The following is a 27,171-nucleotide window of genomic DNA, read 5'->3' on the forward strand; positions in this document are numbered from 1 at the left end:
GTCTTCTCTGAGATGGTTTCTTGGTCTCTATAACATGGCCATACTATGCAGTGTGTGTGTCAGCTAGATTCTTCAGAGCTTGAGAAGAATGGAAGCATCTCAGTTCTTTTCTAAACACTTCAGAGCCTTGTCAACACACAAGTCCAGGGATTCTTTTAGGTAGCAGCATTCCAACACTTTGGCTAGTAGCTGACTGTCTCTTCAGCTGCTGGAAAAACAGAAATCTATAGGCTATATCCAAAATGGTACAGGCATTAGAATTAGCATATAAAATACATACATTCCCTGGATTTCTATAAGGCTTTCCCTCTATAGGATGCTATCTTTTCTCCATAAGCTCAGTTAAGTAAAGAATGTATAAACCCCCTCCGCTCATTCATCACTGCCCCTGTTCTCTCTTTAACTGAGATAGAATCCCTGTTTAAAGCAATCAGCTGATAGCTAAATGTAAATTCCACAGATCCTGTAGCCTGTAGGGATGACAAATGCTCCACTCACACTCTCCTCACAGAATTCTCAGTGAAACAGAGTTACCATTCTCCACCCAACTCTGTTGAGATCCCTGACTCTGAGGCAGCCCATTTGGTGGGCTGTCCTAGAGCTGGAGACCCTGGAAGCCATGGGAGCCCCAGTTCTATGGTAGTCTGTCAGGTGGGCTGTCCCAGAAGCAGGGACCTTGGGAGCCCAGGCTACTGAAGAGCTGTGAGCCTGGGAGCTGGGATTGCCAGAGCTTCCAGGCTCCCCATCAACCCACCAAGTGCCTGGAAGTCCTGGAAGCTTAGGCTGATGAGGAGCCAGGCCAGCAATGTGGCAGGAATCCAGACAGATTTCCAACAGAAACCTGCCTGGGGTGGAATTTTGTCAAAGTCAACATGGCTCCATGGAACATTTCCATTTTCATAAATTGGTAAGTTTGGTTAAAAAAATGTTTATCAAAATGTTTCTGACCAGTTCTATTAATAACCTTTCTGCTCCTGAGTTCCAATTGGTACAGCTCTCAAATGGTGAATATATGCAACCCGCAAGACTGCTTGCCCTGAATGAAAACTTTTCTTCACAGCTTCGGAAACAGCCACCAAGAATGTCCAGTAACTGCCTCTACCCTACTTCTGGATTTTTCTGGGCCCTTCTAGCTGAGTTGCCCTGTCCTGTCCTCCGCATATATGCAGAGAAAGAGTATTACAAACAAATCCATGTCTCCTCCCCAATACTTCTCTCCCCTTCTATAAACCAATCCCTCCCCACCCACAAAAAAAACCAACCCAAAATGAGTGCTGTAGTATTGAGCCATGTGGGTTACATTAGTTCTTGCATGAAGACTGCCACAGAACAGGAAATGGTTTTCGCAATTCATAACGCTTTCCCTGAGATCAGGAGTAAACAAAGCCACTAGCTTGTCATACTATAGCACATTGAGAATCTGATAGCACATTATAAGCATTAAAGAGTACATCTCAGGGATGCAGGGGAGGAGTTATTTGAAAAAACTTCCAGTCTGCTGAGTTATTTTATTAGACTTTCTAAATTACCCATTGGAACAACTTACGAAGGGATGTGGTAGAGCTTGCAGCTCTTGAAATCTTTAAATCATGCTTTGATGTCTTTCTCACAGATATGCTCTAGTTCAACCAGAAGTTATTGGGCTCAATGCAAGAACCCCTCAGTGAAATTTTATGGCCTGTGTCAGGCAGGAGCTCAGACTAGATGATCATAATGGGCCCTTCTGAGCTTAAAACATATACATCTATTAGCCCTTGAACTCAATTACATATCCTAAAGATATTCCATATATTTCTGAAATCTACCCCAGTTAAATAACTGGTTGCTTCATCTACCCCAGCTAGGACTCTCTCAGTGATTCTGGGAATGTGTAGTGTGCAGAAGCCAGGGAAAGATACAATGTTTAAATTAACTTTTAGCAAAACTACCCAAAATCACAAAGGAAAGTTATTGACACTATGCCATGAATTTCTCATCTCTGGCTTTCTCTGGCTTTTCTGGCAAAATGTAAGCAATATAAAAGATTAAAACTACAACCATGTTTTTAATATGATGATGATTTTCCTATCAAGTACAATTAGGCAAAAAGAAAGCTCCTCTCTATGAAGATGATGTTGTAGATTTTGATGAGAGTGTTTTAAATAATTCCCTGTTATCTGACTAGAAGCAGTTGACATATTTGATGGCAAATTGATTTCTTATGTGTCTGTTACCTTTCAGTCGTGTCTTTGAATTGCTAAGATTGGGTTTTTAGGTTTTTTGGGGCTGAACATAAATAAATTATGTTTTGATGGAGTTCTTGACAAACTGGGGGTTGGTGATTTTTAGCTTCTTATAGAGCTGAGAAGCTTCTTACACTTGTGTGCTTTCCTTCATTACTCTCACAGGCCTGTAACATAAAAGCTACAGAAAAACACTAGGCCAGATTCTCAAGGTCTGCCAAGTTCACTTTGTGCCGTTATGAAGGGCAAAATGAACTGAACGTGACTGAGGATTGCCACTAAAGTATCACTCCTGCATAGGGGGAATCTCCACTGGCATAAATCACATGGAGGTGGCTCCTGTGCTGTAATCCTTGTCCCAATTTATAGGGGAGGGAGGAGTCATGTTGGGTGTGGGAAAGAAGTGGGGAGAGGGAATGGAGGAGTAGAGTCCCACTAGGCCTCATTCTCCATAATAATAAGGTCCCTGAGGTCCCAGCTGTCCCTCTGAAACTTTATCTTGCGCTGGCGCTAACTGGCTGAGAAACCAGGACCTGTGACCTGAGTTTGGACTCTGCAGAGAATCAAGCTCCTTAACTATTTTTTAATTACACATGTTCCCTCCTCTAAAACATTTGCTGGAGTGCATTTTGAAATGTTTGGCCATTTCCCACACACAGGATGGGATATCTGATCCCATACACTTTACTCACAACACAGGCACTCAGAGGCCAAGCACTTGTAATATTTTTTTTTTGGCCATGTAGGGAATTGTGAATCCATGCCCAGAGACTGCCATATATCTGCCTAATGAAAAACAGGAAAGCATTCCCGAAAAGACTCCATGAAGAAAGGGGAAGCAATGCTTCCTGGATCGTAGGCATTTCATAATATTAACCTCACCCTTCTGAGTTTCTGTACTTTACTCATCCCTGTGGCATCAGCCAAAGGCCATATGCTGCATTGCATCCCCTTGTTTCAATGCTTCTCAAACCACATCCATTTTAAACAATACTGGGGCAGAGGATCACTGTTGACACAGACTGCTAACCATGGAAGGGGGATACTTCTGGGGACTTCAGCTTCCGAAGAGTGAGGTTCCCTGACTTTTCTGGGAATGAGAATAGGCTTTTACTATATCTGAATCTGTGTTTCAAACACTCACCAGTAACCCCAGCTACTGAGGACTGAACAGTTTGGTCTGTAATATCTCTACTCTTCTTATCACCATATCTCCCAGAGTTGATCTGTGAAGATACATCCATAACTGTGATATGGTCACTTAGCTATAATAGTATTAACATTTGCCTATAAGGTATCGAAGTCAGGCTGACTGGTCTATAGTTCTCCAGCTCCTCCTTTTCCCATTTTTAAAGATGGGCACTACGTTAGCCCTTTTCCAGTCTTCCATGAGTTTGTAAATATTAGTGCCAGTGGCTCCGAGATTTTTTCAGCTAATTCCTTCAGTACACTGGGGTGAATAGCATCCGGCCCTACCGATCTGAATTCATTCAACTTGTCAGACATGTTCTTTACTTATTCCAATCTGCATCCCGTCCTCTTTATTGTCTACGGAAACTTCACTAATCATCCAGTCACATGTTACTTTTTGTGAGAAAAGACTGAAGCAAAGTAGTCATTGAGCAGCTCTGCCTTCCTATCATCTTCGATTACCAGCTCACCTTCTCCGTTGAGTAGCAGACCAACACCATCCTTGTTTTCTTTTTTGTCTGACATATTTGAAGAACCCTTTCCTGTTGTCTCTAGCATTTCTTGCCAGCTGTTCATTTGGTCTGACCCGGTACGGCCTTTCTTATGTTCTTATGTTCTTATGTAACTCATTCTTTGCCTTGGCTTTTCTGATTTTGTCTCTACACGCTACTTATACTTCCTGGCTTGGCAGCAACACTGTTGAGAAGGATCCGGGAGTTGTGGTGAATCACAATGTCAACATGCGATGCTGTTGCAAAAAAACCAAATGCAATTTTAGGTTGCATTAACAGAGCCATAGCATGCAAGTCATGGGAGGGGATAGTACTGCTCTACTCGACGTTGGTTAGGCCTTAGCTGGAGTTCTGTGTCCAATTTTGGTCACCAGTGTATAAAGGATGTAGAGAAACTGGAAAGGATCCACAGCTGAGCGACAAAGATGATCAAAGGGATGGCATTTCAAGATATACGAACAAAGGCTGAAGGAACTGGGTATATTTAGTTTGGAAAAGAGGCACTTAAGGAGGGATATGATAGCAGTCTTCAGATATTTGAAAGGCTGCCATAAAAAAGATGGAAAAAGTTGTTCTCTTTTGCCACAGAGGGCAGGACAAGAGGCAATGGGCTCAAACTACAGCAGAGCAGATTTAGATTAACTCTCAGGAAAAGCTTCCTAACTGTAAGAACAGTAGGACAATGGAACAGACTGTCTTGGGAAGGGGTGGAAATTTCTTCACTGGAGGTTTTCAAAAGGAGGCTGGATGGCTTAGCCACAACTACGGTGACCAGGTGTCCTGATTTTATAGGGACAGTCCCAATATTTGGGGCTTTGTCTTACATAGGCACCTATTACCCCCCATCTCCTGTCCCGATTTTTCACACTTGCTGTCTGGTTACCCTAGCCACAACAAATCCTGCATCTTGGCAGGGGGTTAGACTAGATGACCGTTGCAGTCCCTTCTAACCCTATGATTCTATTACTCTATATTTAACAAACACTAAATAATGTTGTATTTAGAAAAACTCAAATGTTTGTGAAACAAGAAGAGGATTTTCAAAAACACCAAAGAGACTCCTGGAAATCAGTGGGAGGTGTGCTCCTAGGTGTATTTGAAAATCCCACTCAATGTTTGTTTCCATTTTAGCTCGAGTGTTTTCAAACTCTTAAGAGATTTGAGGTGACAGGAAATGGAGGTGTCCCCCCCACAACTGTATGGCTACATGAATTCTGCTGCTGTTTTTTCAGTCTCCAAACTTTGAGTCTAGTTTTTGACAATGTCATTGATTTGGCCACATCATCAGTTGATAGCGTGTGACATTTCCCCTGGATCTCAATCCAAAAGCTAATACAAACAAGTATTTTTCCATTTTATCTTCAAAAAGCATAAACAAGTGATACGTGGGAAAGCTAGAAGAGTAAACACATGTAACAAAGTAGATGAGCACAGGGAGCAAGTTGTACATGATTGTACTGTTCCTTCCATGATGTATTATACAAATTTTTATATCTATATATTTTTGGTAGCAATTTTAACTGTAGAAAAGGACAAGCTGATCTCAAGCTAGGGAAAGGAATCCCTTCCCCAAGGCTGTGCTATGCTCTAAGTAGTGTGGTCTATCGGTGGGGACAGGGCCCAAGAAGTCAGAAGACTTGGGCTCTGTTTCTTGCTCTTCTATCACCTTCAGCAGGCTCTTTATCCTCTCTGTGCCTGTTTCCCAGCTGTAAAAGGGGCTCATGATCATCACTATTTTGTAAAGAACTTTGAGAACCTCCGATGAAAAATGTTTTATTGGGGCTTAACACATGTTCATTTACCATGATATCATACAGTGCTGCACATTTGCGTCCTCTGAAACATCAGGTATTTGCTACTGCCAAAGGTAGACTAGATAGACACCTGACTGGAAGAACCCCAGGGCTAATGTGGAAAGGTGAAGTTCACATTTCTAAACTTTAATACATTTTACAATATTTGATTGATTTTATCAATTGTACTGTCATCTTTATGACTGTCAGAACATATCGTTCAGCAATGCCCACACGCTGGTGCCATCTAGGACCCCAAAGACTGCCCCAGATTGATACATACTTTTACGTAGCTTTTACTATAAATTAATGCACTGTTACTTTCTTAGCAGGGGTGGGGTGGGGAGGCCCATACATAAAGCATTGCCCACATCTAGTGAAGCCAATCTCCACCCTATAAAATTCATGGCCTCACTTCACTACTGCTCAGTTTTCACTCTCCTGGACAATAATAACAATACATGCAGGAAGGGTCTTTTACACAGGAACTCAGTGTTATTCAGTTGAAATCTGCCTCTGGGGCAGGAAACTCTTCACAGGACCAGGCGAATTTTAAAGTTCCAGGGTTGTGGAGCTGTCCTCGATGGCACGTCTCCCTCTCCAAACCCAAGTCACATTTCACAGCGGTGGAGGATGGTCAAGCCTGACAGCTCTAGCAAGTGAGCAAAGCCTGGGAGGGTCAGGATTGGGCTTTATGGAAGGACAGTGTTTGACACTGGGTATGACAAGTTCCCTTGGTCAAGGTTCTGCCCTTTTATGTCCGGCTCTCATAAAAGGCCTGAAAATCTGCATTTAAATGCATTGAAAATGACAAACAGCAATTCTCATGCTTAGAGGGTGTCTTGTCTCACTGCCTGTCCTTTGGAGGGACGGCAGCAGCTGTTTTTTCTGACTGGAAAACCAGCTGCATAGTGAAAGTCAAAAACCAGCTTTCTGTTCTTCCAGCAACACTAATGTTCAGCTGACTTTCCTGGGGTGTCCCACACTGCCAGATAATCAACAGCACCAGTTGGGAAAATTGTAAGCACAACTGAAATCATCAGCTGCATGGCTGAGTAAACTGTGGCAAAGTAGCGAGACTGGGTCCCTGGGAGAAAGAGAGGAGGAAGCAACACTTTCTGCATCCGTTCTGGGTGTGATGTGTTGCTCTGCATGACTGAATCTAGTAAGGCCTCCAAAATAAAGCATTAATAAAACTTGAACACCACCCAGGAGGATTTACCCAGCTAAGGCAGCTAGGAACCTTCTCCAATGAACCATGGTGCCTGGGCATGAGCCCTGGGCAGGGATCATCTGGTAGGTTTGTCCCATATGATCAGCTTCCTGTGACTGCTGGGGGATGGGCATTGTCCAGTGCCAGTATCTGCTGTCTTCAGTTTCTCTTTTTACACCTGAGCTATATGAGTGCAACCGCAGCTTTGAAAGTCTCAGTGAAACCAGTGCTGGCAGTAAAGAATGTGCAAACGGCCCTGTTATCCTCTTGCCCAGAGTGACCCATCACAGACAAAGCACTGCAGCTGCAAACAGCCGAAGAAGCTGGAAAAAGTGACAGCAGCAGAAGCCTCCTGGGGAGGGAATAAGGAGGGACAGAAACCTCCTGGTGGTGAATAAAGAAAGTGGCATCCCTAGGGGATCTCATAGTCCTCCCAGAGACATCCAGCCCTGCTGGGTGGCTTTGCATTGCCTTTAAGTGCATGGAATGAGAGGCTAAGAACAGCCAGTCACTTCATCAATTTGCTTTTACTTGCATCAGAAACACAGCTTGTTTTCTCCTGTGTCCACTTCAGAACAAGTGTTGCCCCCAAACCTCTTTCCTAGTAGTTCCCTCTGATGCCTTTTCTCCTCTTGGCTTGGTGCCTTTTTCCTGTTACCTGCTGTGCACAGACTCCCTCTTCCCAAGTGCAAACACAAGTCCTCTCCTCCTTCAGACCCTCTAGTGTTCCAATGGCAGGCATCTCTCCAGTGCTACTGGCATCATGGTTTGCTTCTGAGCTTTTATCATTTCTATTGTGTTTCTCCAAAGAAGATGAGGAGCACCCTGAGGCAGTAATCTGTCTTCTCCTGTAATTGTATGGTGCAGAGTACACCTATGATTAATCTTTGATGTCCACAGGGTTTTATATCAGAATGAGGCAGGGAGCCAAATTCTGCTCTCATCTATGTTGGCCTGAATCTGACTTTCTAAAGAGTTACCAAAGATTTACACCAGTGGAACTGAAAGCAGGATTTCTTCCAGAGAGAGGTGTATGTAATTGGAACGGATTATCTTCTCCTGTTATCATAGAATCATACAATATCAGGGTTGGAAGAGACCTCAGGAGGTCATCTAGTCCAATCCCCTGCTCAAAGCAGGACCAACACCAACTAAATCCCAGCCAGGGCTTTGTCAAGCCGGGCCTTAAAAACCTCTAAGGATGAAGATTCCACCACCTCCCTAGGTAACCCATTCCAGTGCTTCACCACCCTCCTAGTGAAATAGTGTTTCCTAATATCCAACCTAGACCTCCCGCACTGCAACTTGAGACCATTGGTTGTTGTTCTGTCATCTGCCACCACTGAGAGAAGCTGAGCTCCATCCTCTTTGGAACCCCGCTTCAGGTAGTTGAAGGCTGCTATCAAATCCCCCCTCACTTTTTCTCTTCTGCAAACTAAATAAGCCCAGTTCCCTCAGCCTCTCCTTGTAAGTCATGTGCCCCAGCCCCCTAATCATTTTCATTGCCCTCCACTGGACTCTCTCCAATTTGTCCACATCCCTTCTGTAGTGGGGTGGGGGGACCAAAACTGGATGCAGTACTCCAGGTGTGGCCTCACCAGTGCTGAATATCTGCTGGCAATGCTCTTACTAATACAGCCCATTATGCCATTGGCCTTTTTGGCAATGAGGACACACTGCTGACTCATATCCAGCTTCTCATCCACGGTAATCCCCAGGTCCTTTTCTGCAGAACTGCTGCTTAGCCAGTCAGTCCCCAGCCTGTAGCAGTGCATGGAATTATCCCTTCCTAAGTGCAGGACTCTGCACTTGTTCTTGTTGAACCTCATCAGATTTCTTTTGGCTCAATCCTCTAATTTGTCTAAGTCACTCTGGACCCCATCCTACCCTTCAGCGCAGTGGTCCCCAACGCGGTGCCCCTGGGTGCCATGGTGCCTGCCGGGGCATTTATGTGTGCCCGCCTAGTGCCCAGCAGTGGAGAGAAGCCGTGGTCCCGCGCCTGCTGGGGACAGAGAACTCTGGGGCCCGCAGGCTGCAGGCGCCGGTGTTCCCTGTCCTCGGCAGGCACGGGGCTGCAGCTTCTCTCTGGCTTCTCCAGGGCTGCAGACTGCGAGCGCAGTTCTCTGTCCCCGGCAGGGGCGGGGCCGCGGCTTCTCTCCAGCTTCGAAGCCAGAGAGAAGCCGCGGACCTGCCCCTGCCGGGGATCGAGAACTCCGGGGCTGCGGGTGCCGGTGTTCTCTGTCCCCGGCAGGCGCAGGGCCCGCCTAGTGCCCAGCAGGGGAGAGAACCCAGGGCCCCCCACCTGCTGGGGACAGAGAACTCTGGGGCTGCAGGCGCCGGCGTTCTGTGTCCCTGGCAGGCACAGGGCTGCGGCTTCTCTCCGGCTTCTCCGGGGCTGCAGGCTGCGGGCGCCGGTGTTCTCTGTCCCCAGCAGGCACCGGGCCATGGCTTCTCTCTGGCTTTGAAGCCAGAACTCCGGGGTTGCAGGCTTCATTCTATGTTAAAGTAAGAATAATAAATATATTTGGACCAGCAGTTCAACACTGTTTTACTTTTTAAAAATAAATAAGATGAAAACTGTTTATGAGATTTATTTTGTAAAAACTCCTTAATTTTTCTTACAGGTAGATAAAAAAGAGCAAATTCACATGGTAAAGTGAAAGAGAACTTGCCGAATAATTTAATTAATACCTTTTACATGTAAAATTACCCTTTTTATCTTATGGATTCATATAGTATGTTATATTAAATATGATGTTTTTCGTATTATTTAATATACAAATACAAAATAAGCCTTGAAAAATTGTTGGCGCCCGCCACACTCTTCTGAAAACATGAATGTGCTACTGGCCACAAAAAGGTTGGGGACCACTGCTCTATACCATGCCCTGGCCTGAAGCATGACTGAGAGTGATCAAGGTCACGAGCAGCTGATAGGCTGTGTTGTATGCAGTGTTGCTGTAGCCCTGTTGGTCCCAGATAATATTTCAGACTGGCTTTTTGCTAGCTTTTCACGTAGCTTGCTTAGAAAAGGGGGGTCAGGCACTGAAAGGGAGTTTGTGAGTTCTTTTCTCCTCAGTTGGTTGCAGCTCTAAACACTGGCAATAGGTGTATGTATCCAAGTAACTATAGCTTAGAATTTCTGTTACTATTTGAAAATAAGCAGATGTATTATTCTGTACATACCACTGTTATGCCACAAAAGATAATAACAAATGTACACTATTTGGTGTCTAAAGCAGGTTCCCGGTGGTTCAGATAGTCAGTTCAAATTTCCTTCCCTTTTCTGTGTACTTTTTCTTTTTTACTGCCCTTGGACTTGAAACTTTATGTAATTTCTTTGTATTGCATTTCTGGAGGGCACATAACACCTTCCCTTCTACTGTCCTTCAGAAGTCTTTGCCTTCTGGTTACGCTACAGGTCTTTTCCTGTGTATTTTTTAGTTCTGCTCTTTTTTCTCTCTCGAGTCATGTGGGTGTGGTTTCCTGTTCACCAGTCATTAAGCTTTCACTATCTAATATTTTTTTCTCTCTCTTCCCCATTTATTTGAAAGGTGTACTGCAAACAACATCAATGTTATTCATGCTTTTATCGTTCCTTTAGGATGTACAAAAATAGATTCAATGGGGTTCTGTTTTGCTTGTGTTTGTTTTTTCAAATTGTTTGTACATTAGAAATATCAGGCCCCGACGTCATTGTTTTTTTCTGGAGAACGGTTTGGAGGACTGGAGAATTAACACAGTGTAACAATGTTACAATATGCTAAAGTCTAGCTGTAGCCCTCAGCTGTCTAAGGCCCTATCTATGCTATCATTCTTTAACTGCGCTTGTAACAGAGAGGCTGCATCTACACTACAGAACTGAACCATTGGTACTTCCACGGGTGAGACAGCACCACTGATGTAAATAATAACTGTGCAGCGTACCCACAGTAGCCATACTCTTTTACTTGCAGTTTTGCCTCCCTTCCCTTCATTCATTCACTCCCAGTTCCAGGATATTTGAAGTAGTGGCTTGTGGGCGACTTCATAAGGCCTTATGAGAACCAAAAGAATTAGGAGAGGAGAAATTGTGATGGACCTGCAAAGCAGGGGACTACCATGCTCATAAGCCCCCTCCCCACTGCACTTCCCTTGGTCAGGGGAAAGGTCCTGAGCCAGGAAGTGGCTGGACTTTCTTTGGAAAATTGGCAGCAGAGAGCTGGAGAGAAGCCCAGGAACTGTGGACAGATCTGCCTATGGAACAAGATGTGATTGCCAGATGATGCAGCTGGGTGCAAGTCTGTGTGGGACATATTGGGGAGCAGCAGCGTCTGAGTGGGGAGCTAGTGCAGAAGGGCCTCAGTGAGAGACAGTAACCAAACCTGGCCTGGAATCCGAAAGTACCTATTTGCTGGAACAGCGGCTGAACTGGAGGACACCTGAGGCCTGAAGGGTCCTGACTCTAAATTGTTTGGCCCCTAGGGCCCAAACAACTGGGTTCCTAGGGGCCAGTCAACAGAACTGCTGTTATTCACTTTGAACTCTGTGTAAATCTTTGTATCTAGGGTATCGGTAACCTCTCCCTTTCCTGCCAGCCCTAGTCATATATGCTTTCACTGAGCCATGTGTCTGAGTGGGTATGGGGACCCACCAGGATTACACCTACAAGGCCTAGCTGCTGAAGCATCTGCAATGTTTGCCTCCATGTTGTGGTACACCTGGCTTGCTACTGGCACGCTAGGGGTTTGGTATACTGAGCAGCCACAATAATTACACTAGGGGTAGTGATGGGATGCCAACTGACAGCTTTGGCTGGCAGAGTTTAAGAGACAGGTTCCATAGGTACAAGGGTTACTTGGTTGGCAGAAATGAACAACTCTGATGCTCACTGTGCACACCTAAGCCCCGAGAGTGGAAATAGTCGGGGCAGGGCAGATAGAGAGACACAGTGGCCCATCTGCATGCATGGAATTTATACAGGGGATGGCCACATCTGGTCTAGCTGGATCACCCATTGTGAACAAGCTGCCCAAATAAATGGCTGGGATGAGGCCACCCAATTGGATTTTCTTGGCCTGCTGCTCCAAACCAAAGCCCAGGGGTGTTTGAAAGACTGACACATGATACCTCAAGGGAATATGCCTTTGTCAGGGATGCCCTACAGCAGTCTCTGGATTGGGCCACAGATCCTGAGCAGAAATGAGCAACTTTCAGCAATGGGAGACAAGAAAAAGGAGAATCTGTCAGCAATTTTGGGTATGCCCTTTAGCATGTGTAGGCCTGGGCTTGACGTAAGTAATTAAATGTGGAGGAGGCATCATTTCTTGGCAGACAGAACGAGGGAGGTAACTAGATCAGCAGGCTGAAAATGGAATGTTTGTGCCAAGTTAAGTAAGTGGGTCAATAAGCTAAAAGCAGCCTGAGCTAGCTAAGATTACAGCGAGAACACCCAGGGCACCGTTTACTAAGAAAAAGATAATAATGGGCAAGCAAAGTTGGGGTCATAAAGATGAGGTAAAGAGTAAAGTTGAACAGGGACAGCCTCTGGGCAGTGGGTGCTGCACAGGGATTGGTTCCTGCAAAATAACCAAGCCAATCCCCAAACATGTCATGCAATGTCTAGGAAATGTAATGTGATGTGTAAATGTGTATAAAGTAAGGGGGGTTCTGTGTAACTTTGGATATGTGATACACCCTATACCCACCCTCTACATTTGAGTTTGATTAACTCAGTGTAGTTTTGCTGTATGGCAAACAAAGGAACCTGAGTGACCAGTTCAGAGTCAAACTGAGCTCTTGAGGAACCAAGTGGAAGAGGTCTTGCAGGCTATACCAACATAGTGGTGCTGTGACTGAGATTTGGACTGAGGCTGCTACAGCCACAACACGGGGTATCTTTACACTGCAATTAGACACCTGCAGCTGGCCCCTGCCACCTGACTTGGACTCGTGGGGCTCAGGCTAACATCTCACAGGGTCCTAGAGCCCGGGCTCCAACCTGAGCCTGAGTGACTTCACAGCAATTAAACAGCCCCTTAGCCCGAGAGCCTACGTCAGCTGGCAAGGGCCAGACATGGGTTTTTAATTGCAGTGTAGATATACCCACAGAATACTAATCACTGTACAGTCACAGCTTTAATAGGATTGGCACAGACACTGGACTGTTTGAAATTAGTATGCTATTCTCAAACCAAGCTGACATCGATATGCTGTTAGCATTTTAACAGAAGATTGCAGCAAAAGTACTGCATCCCTTGAATGAGCAAAGCCAAGAACGTTAATGAAGCTTTGTTAATTGTATATAATATACATGATGTAATTGCTTTTTTAAAAGTATGATATTAAGTCAATGTATTTTAATATTAATATCATGTTTTGTCTGTGTGGGGATACATGCTATGTGAAGTAAGAGCGGCCTTAAGCAATATGGAGCAAGAAAACTGGCCCTCTTATCACCACAGAAAAGTTAAACATTTGATACAAAACAGGTGACACCAATTGGTTCAAGGTAAGAAAATTAACAAGGGTCCAACATCATGAAGTTAAAAGTGAAACCACTGTAGCCCAGACAGCGTGGAAGAAGTTTGTTTTCCCTACTCAAATACTGTGGCAACTTAGACAATGCAGCGTCTGGAAAGCCCCCGACTTGTACCACTGTTTGTTCCTGGGGGACACTTACACATGCAGGTGTCATGTCTTACAGAGTTGCTGGCATGTGGGGTTCACTCTAGGGAACTGTTTCCAAGTTGCACACTAGATCTGAGATGCTGGGACATTGGAAAGTAAAAACCGCCTATGCTGGTGATAATAAGCACTGAGGACCACTTCGGGAGTGTTACTTTAATTGGCTTATATTCTGTTTCATACCTAAACTTCCTGTGGTGATAAATGGAAAGATTTTTCTATTTTGTACCAATTTTTATTGTGTAATTAAAATAAAAAAAATTAAAATTACAGAAGAGTGTTTTAAAGGAACAGCAAGCTTATAAAACGTGGGATTATACCCTGGTGGCCTATACTGGAGGTGGTAATCTTGCACCCCCTGGTGTATAATTTCAGCCTAGTATTTATGGTGGTTCAAATGATTACAACTACTGTGGTCTTGTGAATGTGTTGCTGGGTAATAAACTTTAAAAAGCAGGCATAGATAGAAATATAACAATATGGGAGAAATGACTATGAAGAAAAGGAAAAAAAAGAAAGGCAGTGGAAGATAAGCCTGGCTTGACATGAGAAATTATACATGGGGGAGGCCTCATTTCTTGGAAAACAGGATTAGGGAGATATCAGAGGGAACTGAGTCAGGCAAAGAGACAGAACTGCTGGAGGTCACCCCACCAATAGAACTGCCCCCATAGAGTGCAGGGGCACCTGTAATGGACCCAGAGCTAAGATGGAACCTAAGGCCACACAGAGAATGCAGAGCCCCCTGCTGACACCAAAACTTCCACACAGACTAGTACTAGATGAGAGGAGGGCGGTGTGATTGATCTGCAAAGCTGGGGACTAACACACCCATTGCCCTTCCCTTTCCCCAGCCAAGTAAAGGGAAAGATCCTGAACCGGGCTGTTTGGGGGTGGGAGCTGCATGGCCACAGGGAGCTGGAGGTAAGCCCTGGAACTGTGGACAGTGCCTATGTGCTGGAAGAGAGAGACTGAACTGGAGAGGGCACTCCAGGCACGAGGTCTGAAGAGCTGTGACTCTCAATTGTTCGGCCCAGGAACCCAAACACAGAGATGGAGCATGGGGGTCATGTGCCCCCCCCAACCCCGATTTGTTGCTTGGCTTGTACTGAGCATGCTCACACAGACTGAACATGCTCAGTAACATTGCAGAAGTCGGTTGCCCTCACTCTGCACCCCACTATCTTCAGGCACGGGTTGTCTCTGCCCAAACAGGAACCACTGTTACTCACTTTGAACTGTGTAAGCCTCTGTACCTGGGATACCTGCAACCTTTCCCTCTCCTGCCAGCCCTCATAAAATACCCTTCACTTAGCCACGTTTCTCAGAGGTTACTGGGACACTGTCCCCTCCTCCCCCCCGAAGGCCTAGCTGCGGAAGCATCTGCAGTGCTTTCTCTAAGTTGTGGTCTACCTGGCACACTCCTGGCTGGGTGTTTGGGTTTGGTGTACAATAATCCCCCTTTGGGGCTGTGATGTACAATAATCACAATAAAAATTCCCATCATTCCCTGGGTACTGCTGCCAGGGAATTTTCTCTAACGGGAGGCCAGGATGCATGCTCCGCTATTGCTCAGGGTTCTACTGGGCTTTAGAAAACCAGTCAGTGGCTGCAGCCAGGTGGTGGAGGTATACTGCAGGTACCTACAGAGAGACAGGAAGAGAGCAGCTGTTCATGGCAAAGGGCTATGTAACCTCCCCTGCTGCAACAGTTGCATCTGTGCATTTATTGAGGACGATGTTCAGCTGATGGAGCACTGCTTTTGTGTCTTGACCACAACCACCGTTGTTCTTGACCTGAGATGAGCAGCAGTCATGGGCAGCAGGTACCATAATCTGGGGGAGGCTGTGCCTCTCCAAACAGCCAGGTGTGGCCCTGCCCACATTCCACCCCCCCAACCCCTCCCCTGCCGCTTCCCACTCCATTTGTGATTCCAGTATCCTAGTGCTGTCCCCAGCTGGGGCTGGAGTCACGCTACCCACCCTCCTGGCACTCCAGGGCTGGGGGTTCTAACCTCAGGTGGGGGCCTGTGGCCATGGTGGGGGGAGGGACTCTGGGCTCCGGTGGGGGAGCATAGAAGGGGTGGGGCCTCAGGCAGAAGGGGCATGGCTGGGGGCTAGCCTCCCCCAGATGGCGGTTCATGCGACACTCGTGGCAACAGTGATTGTATTATGGTTAGAATTAGGAAAAAGGCTCTTTCTGTATCTCTGTGGTGAATTAGCCCCAAAACTGCAGAGTCGGAACAAAAGGATAAGATCTCAGATAAGAGTTATCTAAACTGGTTACCTTATCAGTTAATTGCGCACCAATGTGGTTTTGTGATTTCCAAAGTGGGTGCTGTTCTCACAGCGGCTTGCATGTCAATGCATTGCTTGTTGCAGAGGCATGTGATCAAAGTGAACAGTGTGCCAGATATCACAGAGGGATATAAACAATTAAAGGCTGTGCCTATCAATTCCACCTGTATGCCCATTCCATTCCTTGTCCCCCACCCTTATTTCCTCCCACAACCAGCCCAGGCTTTCAGAGTGATGCAGGCCCTAGTGGATCATCACAGCAGGTTCTTGGACATGCACAGACGGTGGGTAAGCATAGCACCAGAATTTTCCAAAGCTCTGTACTGTCCAACGCAAAGCAGAGGGGTACACTCCTCTCACCAAACAACATTGCCAATACCAGTGCCTAACCTCTAGATGCTGCATTTGCAGAGAGATGGACTGGGTAAGCCAATGGGACTTTTCTAATCTCTCTTGTGTTCATTAGAGATGTTTCTCTCTACTGCTTACCCTTTAGTAAAAAAGTTTAAGTATTTTGCTTCTCTTATTTCACCTTATTCTTTTGTTCTCTCTAAAAATATATACTTCCTTCCTGTATGTGTCTCTCTCCTTTTTTTTGTTTTTTTTATTTCACTGAAATATAATTTCACAGTCTGAGTCTCATTTACACTAAGGACCTGTGACAGGCCAATGTACATTTGCACACCCTTTAAGGGCAAAGCACTGTAAAAGGACCTTACTGCAAATGAGCCCTAAGCATCTGTTTTAGCTTTCCTCTTCTCATCTCCAACTTAGGTTATGGCTACACTAGAGCTTACAGCAGCGCTGATGCAGCTGTGCTGCTGTAAGCTCTTTAGGGCAGTGCTCTCAGGGTATGTCTATACTACAGGATTATTCCGGTTTTACAGAAACCGTTTTTTTTAAAACAGATTGTATAAAGTTGAGTGCAGGGGTCCACACTAAGCACATTAATTCGGAGGTGTGCGTCCATGTACCGAGGCTAGCGTCGATTTCCAGAGCGTTGCACTGTGGGTAGCTATCCCATAGCTATCCCACAGTTCCCGCAGTCTCCCCCACCCATTGGAATTCTGGGTTGAGATCCCAGTGCCTGATGGGGCAAAAAACATTGTCGCGGGTGGTTCTGGGTACAGCCTCACCCCTCCCTCCGTGCAAGTAGCAGACAACCGTTTCGCGCCTTTTTTCCTGAATGAACTGTGCAGACGCCATAGCACGGCAAGCATGGACCCTGCTCAGCTCAAGACAGCAATCATGGATGTTGTAAACACCTCGCGCATTCTCGTGCAGTCTATGCTGAACCAGGACTTGCAAAGCCAGGCAAGGAGGCAGCAGCTACAGCGGCGCGGCGACGAGAGTGATGAGGACATAGACACAGAATTCTCTCAAACCGTGGGCTCCTGCGCTTTGGAGATCATGCTGGTAATGGGGCAGGTTCTAGCCATGGAACGCCGATTTTGGGCCCAGGAAACAAGCACAGACTGGTGGGACCGCATAGTGTTGCAGGTGTGGGATGATTCCCAGTGGCTGCGAAACTTTCGCATGCGTAAGGGCACTTTCATGGAACTTTGTGACTTGCTTTCCCCTGCCCAGAAATGCCAGAATACCAAGATGAGAGCAGCCCTCACAGTTGAGAAGCGAGTGGTGATAGCCCTCTGGAAGCTTGCAACGCCAGACAGCTACCGGTGAGTCGGGAATCAATTTGGAGTGGGCAAATCTACTGTGGGGGCTGCTGTGATGCGAGTAGCCAAAGCAATCATTAAGCTGCTGCTATGAAAGGTTGTGACTCTGGGAAATGTGCAGGTCATAGTGGATGGCTTTGCTGCAATGGGATTCCCTAACTGTGGTGGGGCGATAGATGGAACCCATATCCCTATCTTGGCACCGGAGCACCAGGGCACCCAGTACATAAACCGAAAGGGGTACTTTTCCATGGTGCTGTAAGCACTGGTGGATCACAAGGGACGTTTCACCAACATCCACGTGGGATGGCCAGGAAGGGTTCATGACACTCGCGTCTTCAGGAATATTACTCTGTTTAAACGGCTGCAGCAAGAGAATTACTTCCCAGACCAGAAATTAACAGTTGGAGATGTTGAAATGCCTGTAGTTATCCTGGGGGACCCAGCCTACCCCTTGATGCCATGGGTCATGAAGCCATACACAGGCAGCCTGGACAATAGTCAGGAGCTGTTCAACTACAGGCTGAGCAAGTGCAGAATGGTGGTAGAATGTGCATTTGGCCGTTTAAAGGCGCGCTGGCGCACATTACTGACTCGCTCAGACCTCAGCCAAACCAATGTCCCCTTCGTTATTGCTGCTTGCTGTGTGCTCCACAATCTCTGTGAGAGTAAGGGGGAGACTTTTATGGCGGGGTGGAGGGCTGAGGCAAATCACCTGGCCGCTGATTACGCACAGCCAGACACCAGGGCGATTAGAAGAGCACACCAGGAAGCGGTGTGCAACAGAGAGGCTTTGAAAACCAGTTTCATCACGGGCCAGGGTACGGTGTGACTGTTGTGTTTGTTTCTCCTTGATGAACCCGCCCCCGGATTGACTCATTCCCTGTAAGCCACCCACCCTCCCCCTTCGATTACCGCTTGCTTCCTAAGGAAATAAAGTCACTCTCATTTAAAAATCATGTATTCTTTATTAATTAATTATAAAAAGAGGGAGAGAACTGACAAGGTAGCCCAGGTGGGGTTTGGGAGGAGGATAGGAGGGAAGGAAAAGGCCACTAAAAAAAATTCAAAATAATGACAGTCTTTTGGTTGGGCTGTCCACTGGGGTGGAATGGGCGGGTGCACAGAGCCTCCCCCCACGCGTTCTTAGTTGTCTGGTGGGTGAGGAGGCTAAGGAACATGGTGAGGGGGGAGGATGCTTATACAGGGGCTGCAGCGGCACTCTGTGATCCTGCTGCCGTTCCTGAAGCTCCACCAGATGCCGGCGCATGTCCGTTTGATCATGCAGCAGCCCCAGAGTTGCATCCTGACACCTCAGATCTTCCTGTCGCCACCTCTCATCTCAAGCGTCTCTCCTCTCCTCACGTTCATCCCTCCTGTCCTCACGTTGGTCCCTCCTATCCTCACGGTCACTGGCATCTTTCCTGTACTTTGATACCACGTCCTTCCACTCATTCAGATGAGCTCTTTCATTGCGGGTCCCTTCCATGATTTCCGAGAACATTTCGTCTCATGTCTTTTTTTTCCGCCGCCTTATCTGAGATAGCCTTCGGGATGGAGGAGGGAGACTTGAAAAATTTGCAGCTGCAGAAGGGAGGGAAAAAAGGGAGAGAAATTGTTGGGAATGGAATGTGAAATGCTGAGATTGTTTAGCTGCTGAGGGATAGGGCTCTGGGCTGGGACTGGGTGTGTGTGAACTGGCTGGCCTTCAGCCCAGCGGCCCAGCTAATAATAAAAAAGATGATAAGATCAAACAGGTGTTAGATGATAATTATTATGTTGGGGTTGTTGCTTTACAGCTGTTTTTTTGTTATTAACAAATTAATGCTTGCTTGCTTGCCTGCTTCAAGAGTATAAAGATGTATGCTGGAGAGAAATAAATGACTTTTGCTGCCAATCAAACTGACTGAAGAGCTTTGTTCATATACGCCTGCGATGCAACAAGAAATATTTAAAAAGATACATTTTACAGAACAATGGTTATACTCTTTCATGGTGAACAACACTATTCACCTTACATTGCACATGTGATCTCACTACAAGGTCGCATTTTGCATCTTAATATTGAGTGCCTGTGGCTTTGGTGCTAGAGATCACAGACGCAGGTCCAGGCATCAGAATTCGGATTGCATGCGGCCGTGGTAAGCCATTGTCTTTCGGATTCTGCAGCCTTCATATATCCAGCACCCTCCTTTCCCAAATAGCAAGCAAAGCCTGTTGAGTGCTGCTTCTTTCCTGTTAACGTGCAGCACCAGAACCGCCCCCATCCAGTTCTCTGGGATGATCGCTTTACCCCTCCCCCCTCCGCGTCTCTGGTATCATGGCAGATCGCTGCTAGGCACCCTCACCCCCTCCGTGTGGCTGGTAGCAGGGAAGATCCCAGCTAGCCAAATGTGAAAAAGCTCAGCGCCAATCACCCCACCCTCCTCCCCCTGCTTGGCTAAATGCAGGGAAGGATTTCTTTTAAGCCATAGGCAAACAGCCCAACCATCTCTGTCCCCTTAATTAAATTCCCGTATTTCAACCAGGTTACCATGAACGATATCACTCTCCTGAGGATAACACAGCGAGATAAAGAACGGATGTTGCTTGAATGCCAGCAAACACCGGGACCATACGCAGCTAGGCTTTGTTATGCAATGATACCAGATTACTTGCTACATGCATGACGTGATCAAGTGTCCTATCATGGAGGACGGAATAAGGGTGCCCTGCCCAGAAACCTTCTGCAAAGGCTTTTGGAGTACCTCCAGGAGAGCTTCATGGAGATGTCCCTGGAGGATTTCTGCTCCATCCCCAGACATGTTAACAGACTTTTCCAGTAACTTTACTGGCCGCGAATGCATCCCAAGTCCTCAGGGCAAATTAATCATTAAAAAACGCTTGCTTTTAAACCGTGTTTTATATTTACAAAGGTACACTCACCAGAGGTCCCTTCCATGGCTTCATTGTCTGGGATAGTGGCTTGGGAAGGCTGGGAGGGTACTTCTGTCAGGCTGAGAAAAAGCTCCTGGCTGTTGGGGAGAACGGAGTGCTGTGTGCTCTCTGCAAGCTCATCCTCCTCTTCCTCCTCCTCCTCTTCCCCGTCTGCAGAATCCTCAGGCAAGGCTAAGATTACCCCCACCTCGGAATCCATGGACAGGGGTGGGGTAGCGGTAGCGGACCCTCCTAGACTTGCATGCAGCTCAGCGTAGAAGCGGTATGTTTGCAGCCCTGCCCCGGACCTTCCGTTTGCTTCTCTGGTAAGCTCGTCTGAGCTCCTTAACTTTCACACGGCACTGTACTGAGTCCCTGGTGTGGCCTCTCTCCATCATGGCCTTGGAAATTTTTTCAAATGTTTTTTCATTTCGTCTTTTGGAATGGAGTTCTGTTAGCACGGAATCCTCTCCCCATATAGCAATCAGATCCAGTACCTCCCGTGTGGTCCATGCTGGAGCTCTTTTTCGATTCTCAGACTGCACAGTTACCTGTGCTGATCAGCTCTCCATGCTGGGCAAACAGGTAATGAAATTCAAAAGTTCGCAGGGCTTTTCCTGTCTACCTGGCCAGTGCATCAGACTCCAGATTGCTGTCCAGAGCGGTCACAATGGTGCACTGTGGGATAGCTCCCGGAGGCCAATACCGTTGAATTGCGGCCACACTAACCCTATTCCGAAATGGCAATACCAATTTGAGTGCTACTCCCCACATCGGGAAGGAGTACAGATATCGATATTAAGAGCCCTTTATATCGATATAAAGGGCTTCATTGTGTGGACGGGTGCAGGGTTAATTCGGTTTAATGCTGCTAAATTCGATATAAACCCGTAGTGTAGACCAGGCCTCGCGCTTTCCAGACTACTGTACCCTTTCAGGAGTCTGATTTGTCTTGCGTACCTCAAGTTTCACCTCACTAAAAAACTACTTGCTTACAAAATCAGACATAACAATACAAGTGTCACAACATACTATTGTTGAAAAATGGCTTACTTTCTCATTTTTACCATAAAATTCTAAAATAAATCAATTGGAATATAAATATTGCACTTATATTTCAATGTATAGTATACAGAGCAGTATAAATAAGTCATTGTCTGTATGAAATTTTAGTTTGTACTAACTTTACTAGTTCTTTTTATGTAGCCTGTTATAAAACTGGGCAAATATCTAGATGAGTTAATGTACCCCCTGCAAGACCTCTGTGAACCACTGCTCTAGTGGACCTGCTCTAAGCTAATGGGAGAGAGCTCTCCTGTTGACTTAATCTATTCCCAATGAGTGGCGGCAGCCATGTTGGCAGAAGAATCTTTCCTGCTGACAGAGAGCTGTCCACACTGGGATTTAGGTTGGTGTAACTTATTGTCAGTTGGGGAGGGTGGGGGGGCTTATTCACACCCAAGCTACATAAGTTATACTCACATAAGTAGTAGTGTAGACATAGCCTCAATCAACACCTTTGCTTGTTCCTGGTCTGCTAGTGTTCAAAGATACCCGTGTGGCTCATTCTTTTTCCTCATGTCTGGTTCAGAAGTTATCTTGTAAAATAAATAAGACTGTTCACTTATGTAGCTTTTTTTCCTACAGATCTCTAAAGTGCTTTACAAAGGCCTCTCCGGTTTGTGGTCTCAGAAGAGGACTGGAGAGGAGCTGCCAGGAGCTGGGAGGTTCTGGTAAGGAAGCCCCAGGTCAGGGGAACAGACCCGTTTTAGCTGCTGGATTTATTTAAACTGCAGTTTGTTTGTTTTTTATTTTGCAGTTGAGCTGAAAATTCTTGGTGCAACCAATAAATGGTGCTCCGCAGAAAGGGCCTGAGCGGACTCAGGGTGTGGTGTTTAATCCTTCCTGGGCTGGGGGTACAACCAGCAGATACACTGACTAATATTTTTTAAAACTGGCAAACAAAATGTGAGCTTTCTGACCCAGAGCATATCTACCAGGTTTACACCCGAGAAACATACATTCCCTCAAAATGGGATTTACAATGGAAACGCTGACAGTGCTTCAGATGCAGCACACAGCAGCAGAACGGGCACCAACTGGTCAGAGAATGAAATGTCCCAACCCAGGAAAATCTGCATCTGCCCTCTGTGTAGCTCTTTTCCACGTAATCTGAATACACTAATAATTAAAATATTTTAAATATTGATTAGATGCAAGTTATTTGCATAATCACTTTATCAAAGCAGAGATATTGTTATTACAGATACAAAGTTGTTGGCATAACGTACAATGTGGAGAACCATTTTGTATGTGGTCCAAGTGACAGCTGGCATTTCTAGGATGGAATTTTTGAGTTAAAAAGGAAAGGAAGTGGAGATATTCCAGCCAGAAATGAAGAGTTCCTCAAGTTCCTTGAAAAGGAAAGTGTACTCAGCTACACTGCAGTGTACGCAAAACTAGCAACACTAAAGATGCTAGCTGGTTCAAGTAATCATAGTGTACGAGAATAGGGTAGTATCCCTGGAAGTAGTTTGTGAGCCATAGTCTAGAGGCACTCACTGTGTTGTATGTTCTGGAAGCCACCAGAAACCAGCTGGGGCACTAATGTGCAATAAGTTAATTCTTGCATGTTGTACAGTGTTTATAAGCATGATTATCTGGGGGGCAGATGGGCCTGGTACTTTCTTCATATTACCTGTGTTGTGTAAAACAAGCAAAAGGCACAACACTAATCATTAATGTATTTCTAACACAATACAATTTGATAAAGGTAGCCATTTTCCTCTTCTCCATTTGTCTAAGAACAAACAAGGGTTCCTATAGACTTCCTAATATCTAGCTGTCCATATCATTTCTGTGAAAACATTACAGATAGATTTGTAGCAAGTTACTTGACTTGTTGATTTTTACATGCCTTTAGAAAAGGAGGTGCTGTATTTGGCAGAGTGCCTCAGGTTAGCGGGGAACTGGGATGAGCACCTTGGTTCCACAGGTCCAAAACCATGGGCCCCTATCATCTGAGTTAAACAGAATTGTTGTAGTTGTTAGCACTAGATCAAGTAACTATTCAAGAATTGAGGTGGTAAACTGTAAATAATGGCTTTTTGTTAAGGATACTGCAATAAAGACATTTGCTACCTAACCCCCCCACCCAGGATTTTAACCTGACAGAATCATTTTGATTCCCTTTTGATTATTTGTACTGTATTTGTATTGCAATAGCACCTAGGAGCCCCAGTCATGGACCAGGACCCCATTGTGCTAGGTGCTGTACAAACATAACTGACAAATTACTGTCATCTCAACCTTTCCTGGCCATTCACAAATTCTTGGTGCCAACACACAACACTGCCAATTCTTAAATGTCAGAAATCAGCCATTCTAACTTGTTGCTGAGAATAATTAACCTTAATTTAAAAAATGTATGTAGTCATCTCTGTTATCAACAGCCTGGGCTGCTGTGCTAAGACTCCCATAATGCTGCTTTCACGCATTGCTTTGATGCCATTGCTATACATGTTGTTTTTATTAGCTGGATGGAAGCAAATAAATCTGCCCATAGCTAATGAATAAGTAGGATGGGGTTTTCTGATGAGTCTTCGAATATGACTCTGCACAGCTATTCTACTCACTGAGAGATAAGCCGGAACTATATGTCCTGACTTGTGTTTTCTTTGCAGTCAGAGTTCTCAACACAGAGCTGGATCAAAAGTGTGATGTTTTTAACGGATATGATCAGTGCTCCATACAAGAAATGTACCCAGGCAACTACCTCAATGTTGGCCAAAGCATGAGGAAGAACTGAGGGTTTTCATTAACATCTGCCTACGTTAACACCTGTGGGAAAACGCTGTCTCCTGGTTTCCACTACTAAGTGAGCATATTCTCTGAACAGCCTCCATTACATCTCTCATTATATAATAAAATACAACAAATACGCTTTACTAAAAGCATCCACATGCGCTAATTTCACATTAAAAGCAATATTCACGTGTTGAAGTGGTCTGTTCTAGCGCAGATTACACTGAAGCAGCAGGCTTTATGTTTTTAATGAGCTAGCAATAACTGTATCCAAAATTCAGTACATTACAGCAATAAACTGGAGCATACACAACTCTTAACTTGTGTAATGATAGCATCAGTAGTGATGCTGCAGTTATGAATGCAGAGGCACTTTTATCTGTTGGCTAGAAGAGCTTCTGGCACCAACCAGGGTTACCTGCAGCTATAAGAGTTTCACTGTCCTCTATGCCTATTCCTTTTGCACAGGTATTTGGGGGATGTAACTGTGTGTGTACGGGTGCTTTCTGTAGCAGAGGCTAGGTTGAAGGCAGTGATGTTCTAGAAAGAAGCTCTAAAGTAAAACAGGTATAGAGACACAGTAGCTTTAGAGGTAATGCTGTTTTCCTGATTCTAATAAATAGCCTTTGTCAATGTTAGAAGAAAGTAACTCCTTCTGTGAGCCTTTACCTTTGTTTCACTACATCTTGGATTTTTTAAATTAACCTTCCTGAGGAAAAAGCATAACCGAGCCCCATTTTGGTTACAAAGTTTTTAAAAAAGGCAAATCCCAACCTCAATATTTTATTTCAGTGTTAGAAAACTGCCTTTCATGCGTGCCACAGTGCTCTATATTAAATGACAGAACAATATAATGAGACAAGCCTAGTAAGTAGAACTATATGTTTTAAGCCTTTTTAAAAAATTGTACCAGCCAACTATTTATATGTCAGGAAATAAAGATCACCACTAAAATGGAATGGCTAAAAGCCTGATGTTTAAGGCTGGCAAATGGTAAAAATGTAGCTGCTAGACCAAGGGTGGGCAAACTACAGCCCGGGGGCCACATCTGGCTCTCCAGATGTTTTCATCTGGCCCTCGAGCTCCCGCTGGGGAACAGGATCCAGGGCTTGCCCCGCTCTGGCACTCCAGCTGGGGAGCAGGGTCAGGGGTTTGCCCCACTCCGCTTGGCTCCCGGAAGCAGCAGCATGTCCCCCCTCCAGCTCCTACATGTAGAGGCAGCCAGGGGGCTCCACACGCTGCCCCCACAGCACTCATTGGCCAGGAAGCACGGCCAATGGGAGCTGCAGAGGCAGTGCCTGCGGACAGGCGTAGGAGCCAGAGGGGGGACATGTTGCTGCTTCTGGGAGCTGCTTGAGGTAAACGCTGCCCAGAGCCTGCACCCCTGACCTCCTCCTGAACCCCAACTCCCTGCCGGAGCCCTGATCCCCTTTCCACCCTCCGAACCCTTCGGTCCCAGCCTGGAGCATCATCCTGCACCCCAACCCCTCATCCCCAGCCCCACCCCAGAGCTCGCACCTCCAGATGAAGCCCTCATCCCCTCCCTGGCCCTGCATCCCAAGCCCCTGCCCCAGCCCAGAGCTCCCTCCCGCACCTTGAACTCCTCATTTCTGGCCACACCACAGAGCCTGCACTCCAACCCCCAATTTTGTGAGCATTCATGGCCTGCTATACAATTTCCATACCCAGACGTGGCCCTGAGGCCAAAAAGTTTGCCTACCCCGTGCTAGACATAAACTAGAAAATGACATACAGAAACTACAGTACACAAAACATGAAGTGCTTAGCCTCACATGCTAAGAATAAAACATTATATTAAATACAGAGAAAGAGGAAGCCTGTTAAAGGCCTTTAAATAATGGAGTCATATGAGAGAAACAAGAACAGTCAAAGATCAAGGACTAGATTGTATAACTTTTATTCCTCTGGCAAGCACCTGCTCACATGAGTGGTACTATTGACTTTTCACCAGTGAAAGTAAAATTTATACTCTTGGGCCTCAGGTGAGCTGTATCATATTTTTTTAAAACTACAATTTGGCATATATAGACACTCATGCAATATTCCAGTTGCTAGTTTAATGTATTAGTCTTGCCAGGAAGGAATCAGGTCATGGCACCAAGGTCCTGATCCTACAAACACTTACATGTGCTTAACTTTAAGCACAAGTAATCCTGTCAGTGCAATGACTTAAGTTAATGGTTTAAGTTAAGCTTGCTTTTAAGTGTTTGCAAGGTCTGGGCCCAAGATCATAGTGACATACATTTCTCAGATGTTTAATGAAATGGGTCTTAACAACAGACTAAATTTAGGCATGAAACCTAGAGCTAGAGCTTGGATAGAAACTTTTAATAAGCTGAATAAACAGGAAGTTTGAATAATCAACAGCTACAGCCCAAACACCCAAACTGGAACAGAAGAAATCTCAGGTGCACATATCTCAAAATACCTTAAAGTGGAAAGAGGAAAGATGAGCAAGAGATCTGAAAAACTTGGATTTCAGTCTTTAAATGTATTCGTAGTGAAAGATTGTCCAAGTGGCATCCTAATAAGAAATACAAAGAACCTCAAAATTCAAGAGTGTATATTCGTGCACATATAGAGGATAATTACACTGCAGAAGTGTTAAGTGAACCAATACAGTGTTATTGTTAATTATTTTTTTATTATGGTTGCCCCCTGGCTGTACGGCAGCCAAAATTTGGGTCCCGGAAGGGTGGTTTCTCTTTAGGTGAGAAATCAGTGACATAGAGTCATAATGTATTAATGTATTATTTACAAAAATGTACACCGGCCCTGTTGCCTTGAACAGCAGCAGGAACAAACTATCTGCAACCCTCTTTTGTAGAAACTCCTGATAAGCCACTCTGGCCCCTGTCCC

General features: G+C 45.5%; 1 long non-coding RNA gene across 2 annotated transcripts in view; it reads right to left on the minus strand.

Annotated features, from left to right (window-relative positions):
- Window position 1: 1 nt before the first annotated feature.
- LOC120400630 overlaps window positions 2–27,171 on the minus strand; it is a 39,152-nt gene continuing 11,982 nt past the window's right edge. The window contains exons 2-3 of one of the 2 annotated variants that reach the window (XR_005595933.1): window positions 21,969–22,084; window positions 2–205 (exon numbers count right to left, since the gene is read on the minus strand). This is a non-coding gene — a long non-coding RNA (uncharacterized LOC120400630). Of the gene's footprint in view, window positions 206–21,002; window positions 21,060–21,968; window positions 22,085–27,171 lie in introns of those variants that run through there. The other variant, XR_005595934.1, reaches the window with a different exon arrangement.

Source organism: Mauremys reevesii, linkage group 3, assembly GCF_016161935.1.
Source record: "Mauremys reevesii isolate NIE-2019 linkage group 3, ASM1616193v1, whole genome shotgun sequence".
NCBI lineage: Eukaryota > Metazoa > Chordata > Testudines > Geoemydidae > Mauremys > Mauremys reevesii.